The following is a 22,289-nucleotide window of genomic DNA, read 5'->3' as shown; positions in this document are numbered from 1 at the left end:
ATATTAAATAAACATTTTTGATAATTTGTAATCTCGATAAAAAACCTTCAACTTTAGAAAGAAAACTTTTTTTCTGAAGTGCCCCAGTAAAGAATGGAATTTTATTTCGGCTAAAACACTCCCACCCCTTTTTACAAATATTTAATACATTCCTACCCCACCAAGTTTCAAGAAAATCGGTCGGCGGGTTCCAGAATTAAAAGATAAGATAAGTTGATTTTTTGACTTGGAAACACTGGATACGCAGATTATTTACTATTTATTTGAATCTACCTTTTTTGTTAATTTTTTTTTAATGTCCCCTTAAGGAACAAAATTTAAAAAAGACCAAATTTTTTTAGATTTTGTTTTGACCAATCTATTATATTGGTCAAATATTGGTCCTCTTACAGCTATATCAGAATTCCGGGCGCTGATAACATTACTTCGTTTTGCGCCTAGGAAAAAAGTATATATCGTTATAGCCGGGAAAGCAAAAAGAAACTTTTTATTTTCAATTTATAAAAATCTGTGGCATAAAATGCCAAAACATAATAATTCACAAGTTTAGTTTGAATATATATATATATATTCGAATGAATTTACAAACATCTCAATTTTTACAATAATTTAACAATATTATGTCTATTGCACTTTTTTATTACAAATACAAGTCACAGTGGGTCAGCCATTCCAATGCTTTGGGGCTAAGATCATGGATGTCTTGTAGCAAGCCTCTAAAAGATGTATTTGGAAAAACCAGGGCCAGGTGAGTTATCATTTGCTCTTCAGCTCCACATCGGTTGCATCATGGGCTTTCTGCAGCTTCCCATTTGGTCAGGCTCTTATTGCAGATACCATGATTTGTGCGAATCATGTTACACTACAATCTTCTGGGAGGAGTAAATCCTGGTACACTTAGAGTAGGAACTGTCACAAGCTTGCAGTTAGTGATATTCTGACCTTGCCATAGCGATGTCCAGTGATCCTTTGTGTTGAGGTCGTTGACCCGATCGGTGGCTGCTACAGGTGGGGATGTCTTTCTTTTTCCTGTTTAGCCTCCGGTAACTACCGTTTAGATAATTCTTCAGAGGATGAATGAGGATGATATGTATGAGTGTAAATGAAGTGAAGTCTTGTACATTCTCAGTTCGACCATTCCTGAGATGTGTGGTTAATTGAAACCCAACCCCACCAAAGAACACCGGCATCCGCGATCTAGTATTCAAATCCGTGTAAAAATAACTGGCTTTACTAGGACTTGAACGCTGTAACTCTCGACTTCCAAATCAGCTGATTTGGGAAGACACGTTAACCACTAGACCAACCCGATGGGTTAGGTGGGGATGTCTATCTATCTATAACTCAACTATAAAATTAACCGATTCGCGGAAGCGTGATCACCACGCCTTCCTCTTAGACCGAAAGTTTCACGCAAAAACTCTTCCTATAACTTTAATTAGACTATGCACTCAGATTATTACTTGAATGAGTCTTTAAACACCAAAAATACTATTCTCATACCTATAAAACAAGTATTAATCGCAAAAATGACAATTTTGTCCTACCATTCAATTTACTCAAAATCCTCTTGATTTAATTAAAAATCAAGAAATAGATTCACAAATTTAAAGTTGGAGTCACAAAAGAAATAACTTGAAAAGAAATTGAAAATAAAGTGAAAAATTGAAGTTTTACTGACCCTTCTTTAAAATGGCCGAAAAATGACTTACAAACAAATTTTTATTTTTTCGAAAACAGAATGTCTTGAAAACAAAATGTTTTCAAGAAACTAAAAGGGTTTCAAAATTTTTAAAATTGATAACAAACAAATTTTAAACAGAGATGAATTGATAAAAATTCAAATGGAGTATCTAGAAAAAGAAAAGAATAATTAATAAACCAAAATAGCAACTCAATCAAATGATGAAAGAATTTTAGAAAATAAAAGGTCTAACCGTATTTAATGTGGTTCTTATTTGGTCTATACGAAAAATAAATTAAAAATAATAAAAATTATTTTAGTACTTATATTCAATTATAAAGGGAAAAACTTGAGTAATCAATTAAAATACTGACTGTATTTGTTCAGTAAAGTACAATTTAAAAAATTTTTAAATATTTAAAATTCCAGATTACTAAAGAATGCTAGGTATTTTTTATATGTTCGTGATTATTAATCATCAACACTACTGCTGTAATGTAAACAAGCACGAATGTGATTTCATGACATTAACACAGGCACTTAAATTAAAAATTTATTCTAAGATAAAAATTATCCCCTGAACAAAGACCTCTACTCTATTAAGGGGGAATGAAGTAGGTTAAAGATCTTTAATCGATTTGCAGAGGTAAATATTATGTAATGGTAATTAGGTGGCCAGAAGTTATTTTTTAATAGTAAAAAATAAATAAACTAGCTATAAAAAAATTCATATTTAAATAGAGAAAAACACATTTAAAAAAAATCATCAATAATTCTCCAATATTACCAATCAGAAAACTGACAAAAAGATTTCAAAAAAAATCTATAGGAGGCCGGTAATCACGACGGGGTTGAAACAGTTTTTTTCTAATATTTCTTTATTTGTGATTATAACAAAGAACACATCATGGAAATTATTAAACATTATGACCGGAAAATTAGATCTTTTAAATATCTTCCATTTTCGATTTCGCACAGATACTCTTTCTATGGCATGTTTTATAACAGCTGTTAGTATCTGTGGTTGCAGTGCTGTAATCTTTTCAGAAATATTTTCTTTTAGTATGAAATTGTCTGAAGTTTGTTCATAAATAGTCTTTTTTTTTATGTAACCTCATAAAAAGAGGTTAGGGACCGCCAGATCTGGAGATCTTCTGGAAATTATTTGTTCACCAAAAATGTTCCGTAAAATTTACATCGTGGCTTCAGCTGTATGCAAGTGCTGAAATTACATTCCAGATCTGTTTTGAAATTTTAAAACATTCTCCGATATTTTTCTCGATTGATTGTCAGTATCATCTTTGTCATTTTCGAAGAAGAACGGTCCGATGAAGCTATGCCATCTTACTTTACTCCAAAATATGCATTTGAGAATTTACAATTCATGTTGCTGTATAACTCTTGGATTTCCGCCGCTCCAAATTCTACACTTCCTCCTATTTACAAAACCGTTTGAGCCTTATCGGACATAATCCGATGGTAAATAAACCCGTTTTCTTCCGTTGCCAATTTCTGAAATAGGACTGCATCATTCAGCCGTCGTGGATAGTATGCAGGCTTTATTTTCTGTATTAGTTGAATCTTGTACGGGAAAAAGTGTAACCGTGTAAAATGCGTTTTAGTGTTTTACGGGAGGTGCTAAATTGAGCAGCTCGTCTCCGGGCGACGTATCTAGTTCTTTCTCGCACATACTCATATTCACCTTTGTTATAGCTGATCGTGATCTCCCGATACATGGAAGGTCAGTTACTGAACCCTGTTGCTGGAAACAATCCATTAAACAAGAGTTCATTGATTATAAGGGTGGAACTCTAAGGTTAAAATTTTGATGATATGCTCGTTAGTTATAACAATTGAATGTTTGTTTTAAAAGTAAAACTGACCGATTTTGGTGCGTTGTAAAGTTGTGAATTTATCCATGGAGAATTTTCAGACTACTGACTACAATTTCTAAAACAAAAGAAGAAAATTATTAATTGATTATGTTATTACCGGTTCAAACTCCGTCTTGATTTACGGGCCACCCGTTAGTATTTATGTATAGAATATTGTTGATAATAGTAATACATAAGATGACTAAGTTGACAGGATATTGTACTTAAAGTTGATTTGTATCCCATAAAAAATTTTATAATATTATCTTGTTTTTTTAATATACGAAACAATTATAAATAAACAGTTTTTTTTTGGTTTTGATCGATACATAATACATATATAAATATATCACTGTATGATAGATATGCTATTTCACTGATAAAAAAAGGAACTGTCCCAGCAACTGCCTGGTTGAATTAAGAGAAAACAGCATCAGAAAATACAAAATAAAATTTAAAATAAAAATAAAACTGGTTAAAGTCTATGTTAATAATTAAATATATAAATACAAGACAGATTAATAGATTAAATATAGGAAGATACTAAATAAATAAAATGACTCCAAAATAAATAACTCAGAAATCTTGAATATATTATATTTCTACATATTAAATGAAGAAGGAACGGAAGTTTAATATAACTCTTTCTCGTAACCGGAAATAAGAGTGGTACTTTTCTAAGAATAAATAATTGTTGTTTTCTCTACTATCTTAATAAGCTTAAAGAAAATAATAATAATAATAAAACCGATCAAAATATTTAAAAAAATACTTTTTCAGTTTTTTTAAATTATAACTTTGAAGTCGGTGCAAAATTAAACACAAACTACTAATATTTTCTAAGGATTATACTTTAATTTTTAGTGATTTTATTAATAGCTTCCATTTGTTTTTTCCTAATGTTGACGTTGCAATCTGTTCAACTTGTGAACATTTTGACTTCAATAGGGCAAGACACCCATCTTGGGACGATTTCGGTCGCCATACCACCCCCTCCGATCCTAGCTCTGATGTACTTTACTGAAGGTCGTCTTTTAGACCCGCTAAACTTGATAACACAACGCTGTAATAAGTTTGGCTTCTGTTAGGATGCTACCGTTGCAAATGCCTCGGCAGACATTTCCATCAGTGTATATATAACTTAGTATCGTTTTCATATGGCTTCTTCCAACCCTTTCTTTCTTTTTCCTGTTTAGCCTCCGGTAACTACCGTTTAGATAATTCTTCAGAGGATGAATGAGGATGATATGTAGGAGTGTAAATGAAGTGTAGTCTTGTACATTCTCAGTTCGACCGTTCCTGAGATGTGTGGTTAATTGAAACCCAACCACCAAAGAACACCGGTATCCACGATCTAGCATTCAAATCCGTGTAAAAATAACTGGCTTTACTAAGACTTGAACGCTGTAACTCTCGACTTCCAAATCAACTGATTTGGGAAGACCCGTTAACCACTAGACCAACCCGGTGGGTGGCTTCTTCCAACCACGATCACCTATCATAACTTAAAACCCTCACCTATCAAATCAACCGATTCGCGGAAGCGCGATCTCCGCGCTTTCCTCTAACACCGAAAGTTTCACACAAAAACTCTTCCTATATCTAAACTTCAATTGGAATAAGCCCTCAGGTCATCACTTGATTGAGTCTTTAAACACTAAAAATACTATCCTCATATCAGCAAAATAAATGTTAATCGGAACAAGGACAATTTTGTCCTACAATTAGATTTACTTAAAAATTAAGAAACTGATTCATAAATTCAATAAGACTTTAATGAAAACATACTTTATTTCTCTCTGCTCTGGTTCGCTTTCGAGAGCGAGGTCAATGCCTACACCCTCCCACACCGCAGCCCCATCACAGAGTTCTCCACACATCCATCCCATTCTAACAACGAATCTTGTATAGACTCAGGCCGATCGTTGCTGAGATGTGTGGTTAATTACACCTTAACCACCAAAGTACATCACTGTTTAGCATTCAGATCTGTATAATCGCAACTAACGTTTAGTAGGATTTGAATATCAGAAACTTTTACTACGGAAATCAGCTGTTAAACTACTTTGCGACGAAGAGTTAACCATTAGATGGATAGCCCGGGAACAATTTTTATATTTAACTTTATTATTATTTAAAAAAATTTAAATTATGGATAGGGCTTCATAAAACTCTATTCGTATGAAGAAACCAGCATGAAAGAATCTGTCTTCTACGATGCAATGTTATTTAAAAAGAATAAAACAGTGACTTTGTTGTAAGATTGTTATAGCGTATAAATACTTCACGGTTATAACTATGTTTTTACTTCCGTGTACGAAGTAAAGGAAGTATTGTGATCGCAAAAAATGTAGATTTTCAAATTTCAACGGAAATATCCATTTTGACCATCCCTGAATCCATTTTGACTAGTTTCGGCGTGACGTCTGTATGTACGTATCTCACATAACTCAAAAATGATTAGCCCTAGTATGTTGAAATTTTGGATTTAAGACTGTTGTAACATCTAGTTGTGCACCTCCCCTTTTGATTGCAATCGACTGAACTAAAAGTGTTCAAAAAAGCCCAAAATCCCAAAAAAAAACATTTGGATTTCGGACTTTTTCTTAAATGCAGTAATAAGCTCTCATAGACAGCTTTTCAACGATATATCATAAGTGGTACAAGGGGAAGGCACATCGATTCGAATCAGAGTTCATCTCCTTTTTTTTAACCTTTTTTTTAATTTAAATGTATTGATTTATTAATAATTATTAACCTCTGATTGTAAAAAATCTTTTACTATAAGTAATAATTGAATAACAATAAAAAAAAATATGGAAAAGTATTAAAGTTTTTAATGAAATAAAATTTTTTCTACTTTTCATTTAAAAAAAAAAAAAATGTGTAAATGTAATTTAATAGGCATACAAGGAAGTCATGTGTTGTCCACATAAGATTTTTATATATACAGAAGTACATTTTTCAGTGAATGTTTTTTTTCCCTCCAATTAACATAAATGTAGACAAACCAAAAAAATATCTTGGGAGGAGATCTTGGAGTTGCAGGGGCAGAAAAAAGTATAAAATTATAGATTTTTTAAATATTTTAAACTTCTTTTATTTATCATTTTTTTCCATTATTAACAAATGCCAGAAAAGTATAACAATTTTTTGTAAGTTTTTTATACAGTGATCGTAGTATTATGAAAGTATTTGTTAAGTTATGTATAATTCCAACGTTTAAATCGGTCGAATTTAAGAATAGAAGGAGATTCAACGGTATTTTTAAACAGTTTTTGCCTCATAATTCCATAACTCGTTGATCAAAAAAAGATAAAATTTGGAACAAAAATTTTGATATATATATACATACCAGCTTTGGCCTGAACAATATCGGACATGGACTAACATTTTTAAGTCCCAAAAAACAACGGGGGTGAATGGAATCTGTATTAAAAATACACCTTTTTAAAAATTGTATTTTCAAGACTGTAAATCCAACTGTATCTGGTATTAATGTAAACGAATGGGAGCTTTTTTAAAATAGGGGATTCCATTTGAATTCAGAATTCAAAAAAAAATTTTGAATCTTGTTATAATTTCTGATACTATATTAGTTTTTAAACTTCTGGCTGTTATTTAAAAAGCTATGAGGTAGTTGAAAAGTGAAAGGGCTACATGAGACCCAAATCTTTATGGAATAATTTTCCGTCAATAGCAGAGCTACATAGAGCTGTAGCTCAAGAAGGGAAAATATTATAATCGTTCCAATTTGGGCATTTGCGGATTTCATCGGATAACGTTTTGACACCAAAGGAACCCAGATAAAAGAATGGTAATATTGCAGATGTTAATTTTTGTAAGTACGTATGTTTGATGTTGGCTTCTAAATTACCTTATTTCTTCAAAACTACTGGACCGATTTTAATCAAATATTGTCAGATTACTACTATATATGGGGTATTGGTGCTACTAAATTTTGAACTTAAAAGATCAAGGAGGTGAAGCTGTAGAGCAAAATCACCTTCGGTATCTCGAGATTTCGCCTAATTAAGAGGTCTTATTTTTCTTAGGTAAAAAAAATAAATTTTTTTTCAAAAAATTTTTTTCAAAATTGCATCCCCACCCCAAAAAATACTGTTATAGTCGTTCGTCTTCTACGTTGTGACGTTACAGGTGAGCGGTAGAATTAAATAAATTAATAATATTTAGAGTATAAAAAAGTAACTCGGTCTGGCTGAGTTTTGAACTCGATCATCCGGTTGCCTCGATACCTGGTGCGTTAAGCCTCGCGGCTTCACCAGTCTGCCGATCTTACAAGCGAAATTTGTTCTATGTAAGTTATAAAATTACATTAGTTTAGTTAGTGCCGACCGTCGCCGCTAGTACCGCCACACCCGCGCAAATTAAATACGGTACGCGCATGCGTTTTAGTTAGAATCGTTGAATTAAACCAACGAAAAAATATTATATCTAAATAAAATGATAAATATTTTGAATTAAGTTGTATGTATATTTGTGTGTAAGCCGTGCGTCAGAAACAACCCACACTTGTGAAGCCGCGTTCCCGGAACGCGTGATGGCCGCGTAACAGCGAAAACAATACAACTGTGTTGTCAGTTTTTTTCTCAATTGTACTTCGATCACTCCACAATTTTTAAGGTAAAAACATCATTTGATCAAGAAAACAAATCCGACAAATCCTTTTTTACTTGAACATTTGGATCTTTTCTACATAATTCATTAATATTTAATAATTTTATAGTATATTTGAAATAAGATTTGTCAACGAGAAAGCCGGAAAAACGATGCAACTGTTTATCTGCTGTTTTAATAAATATAAATCAAAATGACAAGATATATGTGTGATAAATAAAACCAGTTAGTTATCTTATTTACATTAATAAAGAAAGAAAGAACACTATTATAATAAAATTTTATAGTGAGAACTAAACATTCGTTGATAAAGAAAAAAAATTTTAAGCTTTTATCAATAATAAAAAATGATCTGAAAAACCATACTAAATATTCCCAAATATTTTGAAAAATGTCCATAGAGGGATTATAAAGAGATAAATTTTTTGTAGGATATCAAGAGAAACTGTGATGAATCAGTGAACTTTTATCGCAACAAATAAAAATTAAAAATAAAAGCTTAACTCGTTTTTCTCATTCGATCCAAAGTTACATAATATGGTGTCGAAGATATATTTTTTGGAGAAAAATAAGAAAGTGTTTGTTTTTATTATTATTATTATTATTCATTTATTATTTTTTTCAACTAAGTACTCTTTGGCAGTGATTATCAAAGTTGGTCAGAAATACGAACTGCGTGGTTACGGTTGGAATTACAATGTGGACTCATTCGTGCAGGCGCTGCGCCAAGTCAACTGGATATCACTTCTTTGGTACGTACCGCGTACTTCAACAACTGTCATGATGTCACCCTATAGACTTGTACCATTAAACTCAAAACTGTTTACTAAATTGCACAACCGGTAAGTATAATACTTTGCTTTATTAAATATTTTTGCTAATTTAAATTGTAATTGTTTTTTACACAGTATAAAAATTAAATTGGTTTATATTTCTGGAGAATCTAAGTTTGAAATAAAAAGTTATTTCATTCAATGTAATGTAATAAATAAATTATAATAAAAATAAAAAAAATCATCTTAATGTTTAGCTTTGTACAATTTATTCCACTTTTTTTTTATTTTTAATGCAATTCTTCCTCTTCTTCTTCTTCTTCTTTTTCTTCTTTTGATTACTGCTATTCAAGCCTCTCTTTCCCTCTTAACCCACACCTTTTACTTTTTCTTCTACGTAGTCCAAATATTAAATATTTCAGTTCTTAGTAATGCTATCTTTTCCTAATTCCCATTACTTCAACATTTTTTTTGGGAACATGCATCATCAACATTGTTGATGCGTGTTATTTAATCTCTACTAAACATCTTAATTCCATTGCGACTATTACTCCTCTAATCCAATTTTAATTTAAAATTACATAATTTTTTTCTATTATTTGGAATAAATTATCACTCCAAACAAGATATAAACAAAAATAAATTTTCAGGGAAACATATAAATTAAATTCATTTTGATTTTTTTTAAATTACAAAAAAAACAATAATAATAATAATATATTTATTTACGTAGTAACAACAGGTTTATGCTCTCTTACAGTTATAGATGATAAATAAATTTTGTAGCGTGTGAAAAATGATATGGTTGACCGGGATTCGAACACAGGACTTCCGAATGAAAGGGCCGATTCGCTACTACTCCGCCACGGAAATCGGCAGAGTGGTATTATACACTAAACTTAAGAGAATAGTAATAATAATAATAATAATAATAATGTAAATCAGTACACCTTACAACATGCAATAATGAATTCGTAAAAATATTAGCATGTTATAACGAATTTTTTTCTGTACATTTTCTAATAAATTGTGCATAAAAGCTGACAACAAAGTTGAACTTCCCGTCACACGACTAACGCCGCATTCCGGGAGTACAACTGTGGATTCTTTCTGATGCACGGCTTACACACATAACTTAATGTAAAATATGTATTTCTTTATATAAATATAATATTTTTTCGTTGATTTAATTCAACGATTCTAAATAAAACGCGCGCGCATACCGTATTTAATTCGCGCGGTTCTGGTCATACTAGCGTCTACGGTCACCACTATCTAATGTAATTTCATAACTTAAAGAGAGCAAATTTCGTTTGTATGGTTCGACAGACTGGTGTAGCCGCGAGGCTTAACGCACCTAATATCGAGTCAACCGGGTGATCGACTTCGAGACCCAACTAGACCGAGTTACGTTTTTACACTTAAAATATTTTTCATTTATTTAATTCTACCTTTGATGTCACAACATAGTAGTAGTTTAGAGAATTTTTTGGGGTGGGGATGCGATTTGGCAAAAATATATTTTTACAAATATATTTATTTTTTAATTGGTAATAAACGTACCTAAGAAATATATGATGTTAATTAGGCGAAATCTCGAGATTCTGAATGATGTTGCTTTACAGCCTCTTCCCCTTTGACCTTTTAAGATAAAAATTTAATAGTATCAATGCCTCATATATAGAAGTAATATATATAAGAAATTGAACACAAAAAATACATCAAGCTCTTAATTTTAAAAAATGAATAACTAATATAAATTATACTCGTTAACTTAATGAATTAACAATAAAGATGATCCTTCATTCACTCATATTTAGAGAATTAATTACGAGGTAAATCTTCGTCATTATAATTCTAAACCCTTTTCCGTTTATTATAGACCGATAATACAAATATTAATTCTTGAGAATAAGGAGGTTTAACACAAAAATTGCAATTGGATATTAAAGCAGGAGACCACTTCATTGTTTAAACAAGTCTCTCCATTAAAATTTAACTATAGATTAGTTATAAACATTTAATCTCAAAAACTAAAAAAATGCAACATGCCATATAAACTGGAAAACTTGATTCGATTTGCAAAGCCTGATTCGTTAACTGTAATTAATGATTTAAATACGTACAGGGACTTTTATTTATTTGAAGATTATCTTTTGACTAGGTAATGGTACAACTTTCTATTAACAAGTATAATTAGGAAATTATTTTAAATATAATTATAAACAGGAAATTACGATGATTTAATCACAAAGCGGGAAACAAATGAAATAACCGGATGTAAATTTTATCCAGATTGAAACGTACGAAAACAATTGAAATAAAGTATATATTTTATGGAAAAAAAAGAAAAGAATTTTGAATAACCCTTAATGATCCTTTAATTACTTTGAATAATTAGGTAACTCCAATATACTCTTCACCTGCAAAGTAAAATCAAGGCCAACCAGTACTGGTCAGGTTGTATTTATTACTTTAGTTGAATGGAAAACTTACGAACGGTTATGATGTGTTACTTATCACGTACTAATTTTAGTTTTGCGTGAAATATTCTCGTTACTATCATTCATGAAATTTTATTTTATGTTTTTAATAAAGGAAAAATGTTTATTTAATTTTTAAGAGCCTATACTTTGACGTCTTATCTGTATCTATATTTTATTGCTGACTGCAGACAAATCAGTCGTGATTTACGTAATTTTCTATTGACTGAATGATGTTATATTATTAAGTAGTAACCTTTTATTACACTACAATTTCTTTCAACATTTAATATTAAAAGAAATGTCTACTACTTATATTACTTAATTAAACTTCAAAGATAAAATGATGATAAAATCAAGCATTATTTTCTTATTCTACCGAATTTTCTTTGATTTATTTCACAAAAGTTCTTGAATACAAATTATAAATTACTCGGATAAAAATAAATTGAAACCTAAAACTGCTAAACGTTAGTGAAGAAAAGAAGGAATTTGTAAAAGTTTATACAAAGCTAAATGAATACATTTTTTGTAAGAAAAAATAAAAATTTCCTATTGACGCCATAACGAAATAATTGTTAAGAAACCAGACGTAAGATTCACTTCGAAATTGATATAGAAATTATCAATTTAACAAGAATCCTAAGCGAGGCTTATTAAAGAAAGTGTAAAGTGAAATAATTTTTAGACCCTTTATTTATTGAACCGAATTTAATATCACAAATCATCGTGCCAAGTTCATGGAAATGTAGATGATACATTTTTACAAATGATACTATCATTCTTCACCACATACGTGGTTGTATAATGAATATCATTACTCTCAGAGAAAAAAAAAATTGTCTGTGGGTTATATATTTTTACATGCAATCACTGAGGTGGTCGCATGTAAAAATATGTAAAAAATACATATATATATATATATATAAAATACTTCTGATCACCACCTCAGTGGCAAAGGTGGTAGAATACTTGTCTGCTACAACAAAAGTCTTAAGTTCGATTCTAAGCTAGAATCTGGAAAATATAAAACAAGTAATATTCCCAGTATATTCACTAATGATACCTTAATAATAGTCGATGCAACTTAAAAGTAAAAAAAAAAAATTTGTGCTTTTCCAGGCTCAATAATAAAAAAAGATTTACGATAATGCTGCTGACTTCCCGGCATTTGTAAATTTTGTATTAAAGCCATACAACAAAGTTTTGTATTGTCGCGTGTTCGCGGCTCGATCAGGATAATGATAAATTGACAGTTGAAAATGCTTATATAATTACAAATTTTTAGTTAAAGAACATAAGTAAAACAAGACAATACAATAATAATGACAATAGTAATAATAATAATAAACGACAATAGTAGACAACTCACAATAATAATTAGAAATAAATAAATGGCAATAATAGATAAATAAATAATGATCGTAGTAATCACAAACACAACAACAAAAAATGATAATAATAATAATAATAATAATAATAATAATAATAATAATAATAATAATAAACAGTGATTACATACAAAACAGAATTTAAAGTAATCGTCAAAATTTATTCACAGGTAGCTAAATAGTGAAAAGCAGAACTCAGTCCCATCGACAAAAGACATTAACAATACAATAGATAAGACAAGTATAAAGTTCTTTTACGGCAAATACCTTTGCTGTTCACAAATAAAACTACCCTAACAATTTATGAATGAAATTTAGACATTACCTCTTTCACTTACAGTCTTACAATAACTCACCGAACCATTTCTTGTTTTCACGTACTAGAATTACTTGTAGCGTTACCGTAATTGCGACGAACCTAAACTAGAAATTTGCTCCTTCACTGACCTCCTCGCAGAATACTCTCGCAGACTGACATCATAATGTCTCGCTTAGGCTGATTCGCAGAACTGATTTCAACTGGTCTTTCCCGGAGTATTTATCCTCCTATCCTCTTTACCTGCCGGACTGGACCCAACTCGAAGCGTGAGAATGTTCGCCCTCACAGATTTCCATGAAATTCCAAGCCTTGGTTCGATAACTTTTCTCATGGAACTACATGTGCTTAGTGTGTCAGTAGGCAGTATTACAAAAGACCATTGATATACGGACCTGTTACCTTTACTAAAAAGGTTTCTTTCAACTCCTTTCTGGATTCCTCCCATTATTATATTTTCTACTTTCTTTTTAATTGGTAGGAATCTGTTAGTCAGGTCTGTTATACCGGTCTTGTTACAATATTATTTTAACCTTAAAACATTAAATATTTTCTTATCTCCAATAAGAAAGCAATAATATTTTTTTATTATTTTTTTAAAATAATTTTTCTTGCGAAAATTTCGTTAAAGTATACTTTGTAAAGTAACACAAAAACTTTGTTAAAAACATCTTTAATAACAATATTTTGGATTATTTTAATAACAAAAAATTTTTTCTGTACACCTGTAATTGAAATTTAGACTATTTGTAATCTTACACTACATTATTTAGACAAAAATAAAAGAAGTCAAATGTCATTTAAAACTTAAAAGAAAAGTTAAACTTTTAAGGATGTCCCTTCTAGACTTAATCAGTGTCCCTTCTTACCTTAGTGAGTTAGAGTTAACAGATTTCATGTCAAGCTGAAATAGACAACAATTTTAAAAATATATCGAACTTCTCTATTTCTATATATGGTGATACCACAACCACCTCCATTATCAATACCTATAGGGAGAGTCAACATTTTAACTGATACTGCTACGTAGCATATAATTCCGCAGATGGATGAGGTTGATCCTTTATTAACCTTGTAATTATGTTTGATTGGGCCCTTTGATTTCTGGAGAAAAATAAATTTTTGTGGTAAAATACTAAGCAAAATCCTTGGTCATCCACAACTTCTATCTGGATAAAAATACCTCGGTCTCCTGAGGGATTAAGGACGGGATTGGTGCTTGCTTCCCGGCAAACAACTTGACATTTATTCTGGATGTGGTATTTGTTTTCTCTGCATTTTTATCGATCATAACCTCAGAAGGTTATGATCGTTCTTTCTTACCATCCACTCCTTTTCCTTATCCATGATAACCTCTTCCCTATTTTTCGGTTTTGAGAATGATGTGATGACCTACTAGATCCATAATGAGGTCTATAGAGCATCATTACTGAAATAGATCTATATTTTAGCGCTAGGTCCATACTGAGAATAAGGCTAGGTCCTGTAGAACAACCCTGGCCTTAATATAATATACTTGATGATTGATTACGAACTGTATTTTCTGTCTAATGACAGGCCTAATAATAAGCACTTATCACCTAAAGGGATCCTTCTAAATCCATTTTTAAAATACAGCCATTCTTACAACTATGATAAAATTTAAACACTGTTCCCTCTCAAATAAGGAATATATATTTTTTTAAATAGTTTTATTTGTCAACTAGGACATTTTTATTTCCCCGTCTAGATAGCGCTTTAGCTCTAGAAGGGAAAGTATTACAATCGGTCCGATTTGGGCATATGCGGTTTTCACCAGGTCTTTTTTTTTCGACCCCTTTTCCTTGGGACCGGACCTAGACCGGCGAAGCACGACTCAATCCCAAGGGTGCCTTTGCCTCTAACCTCCCAAGTGACCATGCTGGACTCGGCTATGCCGTTTCCAGCACGGGGTACCACCCGGTCGGCCGGGACTGGGTCTTTTCTAATGCCTTGCCCCTAAGCGGAAGTCCCCTAGAGGAACCTCCACCCGGAACTCTGGTCTTTTCATTTTAACCCCCTAACAAATCCCCTGGAGTTCCCTTTCACTCATAGGCTGTGAGACACCTCGGCATTCCACGCCTCCAAAAAGGGGCTATCCACCCAACCCCTAATCTTGAAACCTCAAATCTCCGTTTTCGACATCCCCCCCTATCGTCCTCCTCATCATCCACTTCCTCATTAGCCTTAGCTCTCATTATACGAATGACCATATTACTAATTCCGCCGATTAAACAACATCGTTTCCACCACGTTATATGGGGTGATCACACCGATAACATGCTCCAACTCTCTTCTCTCCATCAACCATCTGACACAGTGGAACACCGTGTGCTCCACTGTATCACTCTCTCCGCAGTAGAGGCACCCATCCGACCTCCTCCTCTTTCTGTCCCACAGATGCTTGTCGAAGCAGTCATGACCTTCACCGGGTCTTAAGGTTTTGAAACCTAACGACCCCAAAAAAAATGATGGATTTTTTCCGGATAATAATGTTGGTATGTACGTGTGCTCGGTGTTGGCTTCTAAATTACCTTATTTATCCAGAATTACTAGACCGATTTTGGCCAAACTTTGAGAGATTACTTCGCATCTCCACCCCAAAAATGCTGTCGTAGTCATCTGCTATGTTGTGTCGTCATAGGTGAACGGTAGAATTAAATAAATAGAATAATATTTAAAGTGTGAAAAAGTAACTCGGTCTGACTGGGTCTCGAACTAGATCGTCCGGTTGACTCGGTGCCTGGTGCGTTAAGCCTCACGGCTACACCAGTCTGCCTGACCGTACAAGCGAAATTTGTTCTATATAAGTTGTAAAATTACATTAGTTTAGTATTAAGATATTTCTAATAAAACAATAAAAGATTCACTAATAATATTTTTATTAAATTTTAACCCTGTTACTACCTCCAAACAGATTTTTTTAAAACGTTTAACTGAATTAATTGAGTGTATTATGCAATTTATTACATAAAATTTAACAATTATACGTTAAATCGTACTTAGAATTTTTTTTAAGTCACGGACCTCAAACGTCAAGAAATATAAATATTCAAGAGGGAGGTCATTCTTAATTTTTTTTTTTAAAGATATTAGTACTTTTATATTTTTATATAGGACAAAAAAAAAATATATATATATATATAAATGAAAGTAAAATCTACTCAACAAAACTATTCAAAAAACTAACCACTGTAAAGTCTTTTTCTATAACTATAAAAAAAAAATTGATTATCATGAATACTTTTATGATCTTAATAGTGTAGTAAAATAACTTTTATTACCGATTTCCAAGAATTCATGTATGTTACAAGCGCATGTAGTACGTGACTGAATAAGGAAACAAAAACAATAAAGAAAATATATTAAAGTGTGAATTCCAAGGATGAAAAACATAAAGAAAAAAAAATGGTTGTATTTCTCTCGGTATAAAAGATAATTGTGTACTAGAAGGATTCGTTCGATTCATTTATGAACCATGACGAATTTTAATTGCCATTAACAATTAAATCTTGATATAAAAGCTTACTGTGTAATGTAAATTTTAGTACATTATTTTTATTGTTTGGATGAATAAACAGATAACCACACAATAAACCAGATAAAAATAAAATAAAACTAAACATTTTTTTTTCGATTTCCAAATATATAAAAAAAAAAAACAAAAATAATTAACCTAAATAAAAATCTTCATAACAATACTTTTTACTGAAATTAAGGAGTTAATTCATCTTTTAAATCAGTTCTCAAATTTTTTTTCTGTACCACTCGTGTGAATTACACATCAATAGCGTACCATTGAACTATTAAATATGTAATACGTCATTAGGATTTCGTCAGAGTTATATTTCAGAATGGTAAAGCAATAAAAATTAACAGTTCTTTTTTGAAAATATCTTTTTTTTAATGCTTTTATTTAGAGTCGCGTCAACAATCATAGTCATTAGCGACTACAGTAACACTATCATGTAGTATTATATAAAACAACAAAAATCATTTTTTTTTGTCTTCAGTCATTTGACTGGTTTGATGCAGCTGTCCAAGATTTCCTATCTAGTGCTAGTCGTTTCATTTCAGTATACCCTCTACATCCTACATCCCTAACAACTTGTTTTACATATTCCAAACGTGGTCTGCCTACACAATTTTTCCCTTCTACCTGTCCTTCCAATATTAAAGCGACTATTCCAGGATGCCTTAGTATGTGGCCTATAAGTCTGTCTCTTCTTTTAACTATATTTTTCCAAATGCTTCTTTCTTCACCTATTTGCCGCAATACCTCTTCATTTGTCACTTTATCCACCCGTCTGATTTTTAACATTCTCCTATAGCACCACATTTCAAAAGCTTCTAATCTTTTCTTCTCAGATACTCCGATCGTCCAAGTTTCACTTCCATATAAAGCGACACTCCAAACATACACTTTCAAAAATCTTTTTCTGACATTTAAATTAATTTTTGATGTAAACAAATTATATTTCTTACTGAAGGCTCGTTTAGCTTGTGCTATTCGGCATTTTATATCGCTCCTGCTTCGTCCATCTTTAGTAATTCTACTTCCCAAATAACAAAATTGTTCTTCCTCCATAATATTTTCTCCTCCTATTTTCACATTCAGTGGTCCATATTTGTTATTTCTACTAAATTTCATTTCTTTTATTTTGTTCTTGTTTATTTTCATGCGATAGTCCTTGCGTAGGACTTCATCTATGCCGTTCATTGTTTCTTCTAAATCCTTTTTACTCTCGGCTAGAATTACTATATCATCAGCAAATCGTAGCATCTTTATCTTTTCACCTTGTACTGTTACACCGAATCTACATTGTTCTTTAACATCATTAACTGCTAGTTCCATGTAAAGATGAAAAAGTAACGGAGATAGGGAACATCCTTGTCGGACTCCCTTTCTTATTACGGCTTCTTTCTTATGTTCTTCAATTGTTACTGTTGCTGTTTGGTTCCTGTACATGTTAGCAATTGTTTTTCTATCTCTGTATCTGAACCGTAATTTTTTTAAAATAGCTGAACATTTTATTCCAGTCTACGTTATCGAATGCCTTTTCTAGGTCTATAAACGCCAAGTATGTTGGTTTGTTTTTCTTTAATCTTCCTTCTACTATTAATCTGAGGCCTAAAATTGCTTCCCTTGCCCCTATACTTTTCCTGAAACCAAATTGGTCTTCTCCTAACACTTCCTCCACTCTCCAAAAATCATAAAGAACAAAAATAAACAATAAAGAAATAGGAACAATAAATAACAAACATAGACAAGTGACAACTATAAATACAAAATAAAATATCTATTTTATATAAAAATATATCGTATTACAATTTTTCGCAGTTCTTTGTGGTGTGGGGGGGGTCATTCGATTTTCGTTGTTTTCAGTTGGTATTTTATATGTTAATCTTTGAATTTAGTTTAACTATCACTACGTTAATAATTTGTATACTTAATGTTAATTTAAATGAGTTTAGCTATAGAAGCTATTGATGACACACGGAAGACCCCGATGGGGGCAAAGAATATGGCCAAGATAGGGTAGGGCAATTTGCTTCCACGTCACACCGGGTGTAACCTTGAGATAATGCTGAAAAGTAATGCCGGTTACCCCCGGTGGGGTTAATAAGAAAAATAAATAAATAAATAAATAAAGCTATAGAAGCCAAGCGTTATGTTTGGTTAGGTTATATTGCTATCCGAAAAGAAAGAAAACTGGAAGGCGATCACTACGTATGTTAGTGATCACTACGTATCATGATGAGGGACCTCCAAGCATGGGAGGAGTCACGAAACAATAGTCGGCGTCGGAGGGTGCGGGAGCGGACAGGTTCGTGAGTGAGCGACTAGGGGGTTCCTCGTACATGTGGGGGTCGCCTTGACGTGAAGAGGCCGCGGACACTCCGATCCCGTATCTATCAGCGTCCACAGATATTGTGTGACTTTCTTCATGTGTGTAGTATGTAGTTTTCATAATCTGTTTCTGTATCTTGATGTATGGTGATGTTTCTTGTTTGCTGTTGTTTTGCTGTAACTGATGTGTTTATGTTGATATTGCACTATGACGTATGAATGTGTGAGTGGGCGTGTAATCCCCCTTCCAGAAGGAATGCTTTGTTAGCGGTCCCAGGAAGGGTGGTAACCAGGGGTGGCGGTTTAGTCAGTAGTGCGCAGGTTTACATACACGCATATTAATAACATCGTTCGGCACCTGTTAGCAAGCCCGACATTGCTAATGGGATTCCCGTAATGGGATTTCCCATTACGTAATTTCCCGTAATGGGATTCCCAACCTCTTTAACAAAAAAAAAAAAAGTTATATTCTATTCTATGAAGTTCAGTACACGAAATCGTTTCCTTTCATTTTTCCGTTGAACCACCGTAAGGTATTATTTCAGAGGATGAATGAGGATGATATGTATGAATCTAAACGAAGAAGAGTAGTCTTGTACAGTCTCAGGTCGACCATTCCTGAGATGTGTGATTAATTTATACCCAACCATAAAGTAATACCGCTATCCACGATCTAGTATTCAAATCCTTTACTAGGATTTGTATAACTAGAATTTTTATTATTTGGAATAACCTTTACTAGGATTTGAACTTTAGAACCTTCGACTTCGAAATCAGCTGATTTGCGATGACGAGTTCACCACTAAACAAATCCGGTGGATTAATAATAGAATTATATTCTCGCATTAGATATTTAAGTAAATAATTTGCTTAAAACAAATTAATAATACTGAAAATTCATCTTTTATCCTACCATCCCGTCAGTAGCATTGAGATTAAATGCAACAGGTCTTTCATTTCACAGAAAGAATATGTAAAAATTTAACTAAATAAAGAATCTTAAATCGCAACACATTTTCTTGTCTCGCCATACTTCCAATAAAAATAAACAAAATAAAAAAGTAATAATAAAAAAAAATTCCTCATTTATAATTAACGAATTTATAAAACAATCGATTGATTAATCGATGATAAATCATCTGAAATTATCATATATAATAATAGAAGTTTGATAAGGGAAAAAATAAATGTTAAGAATGGCTGTATAAATTTTGGCACATTCCTTTACAAATTTTTTTTTTTCAAATCAAAATTGTGTAAGAAGAAACACTCAATTTGGTGGATTTATTACTTCTGCATTTGTAAAGAAATTTTATTTGAGTATAAAATAAGAGTAAAACAAAAGTAATAAAATATAAGAGAAAGAAGGATAATGAATAATTATACAGAGTAATTCAGGAGGATAAGGCAATACTTTGACAAATCATTCTAGAGGCTAAAAATAAGAAAAAGTTCATATAAATATAGTTCCGAAAACGCTTCGTTAGCGAGTTATACAGGTTGAAAGATTTTGCCCGAGTTTCAGTTCCTCTGGGTAAATTAAGGCTTTCTGAAATTTTGGGGAGGTCAATTAAGGGGCAAATTCAATTGTTTCTTATAGTTTTTGAGCTGGGAAATCGAAAAAAATAGGTCCCAGAACTGTATCTCTCTTAGTTTCTAAAATATCCCATTTAAAACGCCAAAAATAGGGTCAAAAAACACATTTTTTTTACGTTTGACGTACAATAACGTTGTTAAATTGGCAATAAATCATACATTTTTTAAACATAAATTGTACAGAATATAATTATAAGAAGATAGATGTAAATAATGTCTACAGAAAACAAAATTTTAACCTTGTCGATTTTTATTAACAACAAAACAGATTTTAAGAGATTGAAAAAACTTTTTCGTTATGTACAGTAGAAAATAACTGAAGGAAGAAAAAATACTTACTTTTTTATAATAATGATAAAATGCTGCTTACAAGTAGTATTTCATGCGGTTTAATAACTTTCAAAAATGCCACCGTTGTGTTCAATGCACTTTTCAACGCGTTGTACTAGATTTTGTGTTGCCTGTTTAACGGTATCTTTGCGTTCCTCGATTATAGCTGCAGCGTTGAGAATGCGAGCAATCAGTTCATCGCGTCTGTCTACTTTTTGCTTGTAAACCTCATTTTTCAACCATCCCCACAAACAATAATCCAACGGAGTGAGGTCTGGGGATCTCGGTGGCCAGTTAACCGGCCCTCCACGTCCTATCCATTTACCAGCAAACTTTTCAAGAAATTGCCTTACTTCATTCGTGAAATTTGTAGAAGCTCCATCAAGTTGGTAATACATTTCAAATCGTTTTGCTAAGGAGTTATTTTCCAGCAATATTTTTATGCACTGTAAAATGAATACAAAATTACACTTCTTAACAGTTTTCTGAAATTTTTACGATAAGAATTCGACGTAATATTACAAACACGATTGATCAGCGAAAGGTTATTTAACACATTACCACAATTAACTGACAACAATGAGTAGTATTTAAACAAATTGTGATGAGAAAAATCAGTGCTGCCAACTTGTTTTCCGTAGGTCTAAAATTATTGTACCTACTAGACACATGTTTTCTTTTTTTGTAACTTTTCTTTTAAGTTTTTGTTGGTTTTGTTGTTAATAAGAGTCAACATGTTTAAAATTTTATTAGTTTTCAGTTGACATTATTTACATCAATCTTCTTATAATTAAATTATCTACAATTTATGTTTAAAAAATGTATGATTTATTACCAATTTAACAACGTTATTGTACGTCAAACGTAAAAAAATGTGTTTTTTGACCCTATTTTTGGCGTTTACATGGGATATCTTAGAAACTATGAGAGATACAGTTCTGGAATTTATTTCGATTTCCCAGCTCAAAAACAATAAGAAACAATTGAATTTTCCCTTTAATTGACCTTCCAGAATTTTAGAAAGCCTTAACTTACCCGAAGAAACTGAAACTCGGACGAAATCTTTCACTCTGTATAACTAGCTAACGAAGCGTTTTCGGACCTATGTATATATGAACTTTTTTCTTATTTTTAGCCTCTAGAATGAGTTGTCAAAGTATTGCCCTATCCTCCTGAATCACTCTGTATATTAAGATAAGGAAACAACATAACAAATCAGGTAAATTTTATTATTTATAAATATATACTAAAATTACAAAGAATGAATGAAGTAATGTAAACATCAAAATTAAATTTTTATAATCAAGAAGAAATGTCATCTATAAAATACAAACT

Source organism: Lycorma delicatula, chromosome 3 (assembly GCF_047948215.1).
Source record: "Lycorma delicatula isolate Av1 chromosome 3, ASM4794821v1, whole genome shotgun sequence".
In the NCBI taxonomy this organism is placed as follows: Eukaryota; Metazoa; Arthropoda; class Insecta; order Hemiptera; family Fulgoridae; genus Lycorma; species Lycorma delicatula.
Note: the sequence above shows the minus strand (reverse complement) of the source record.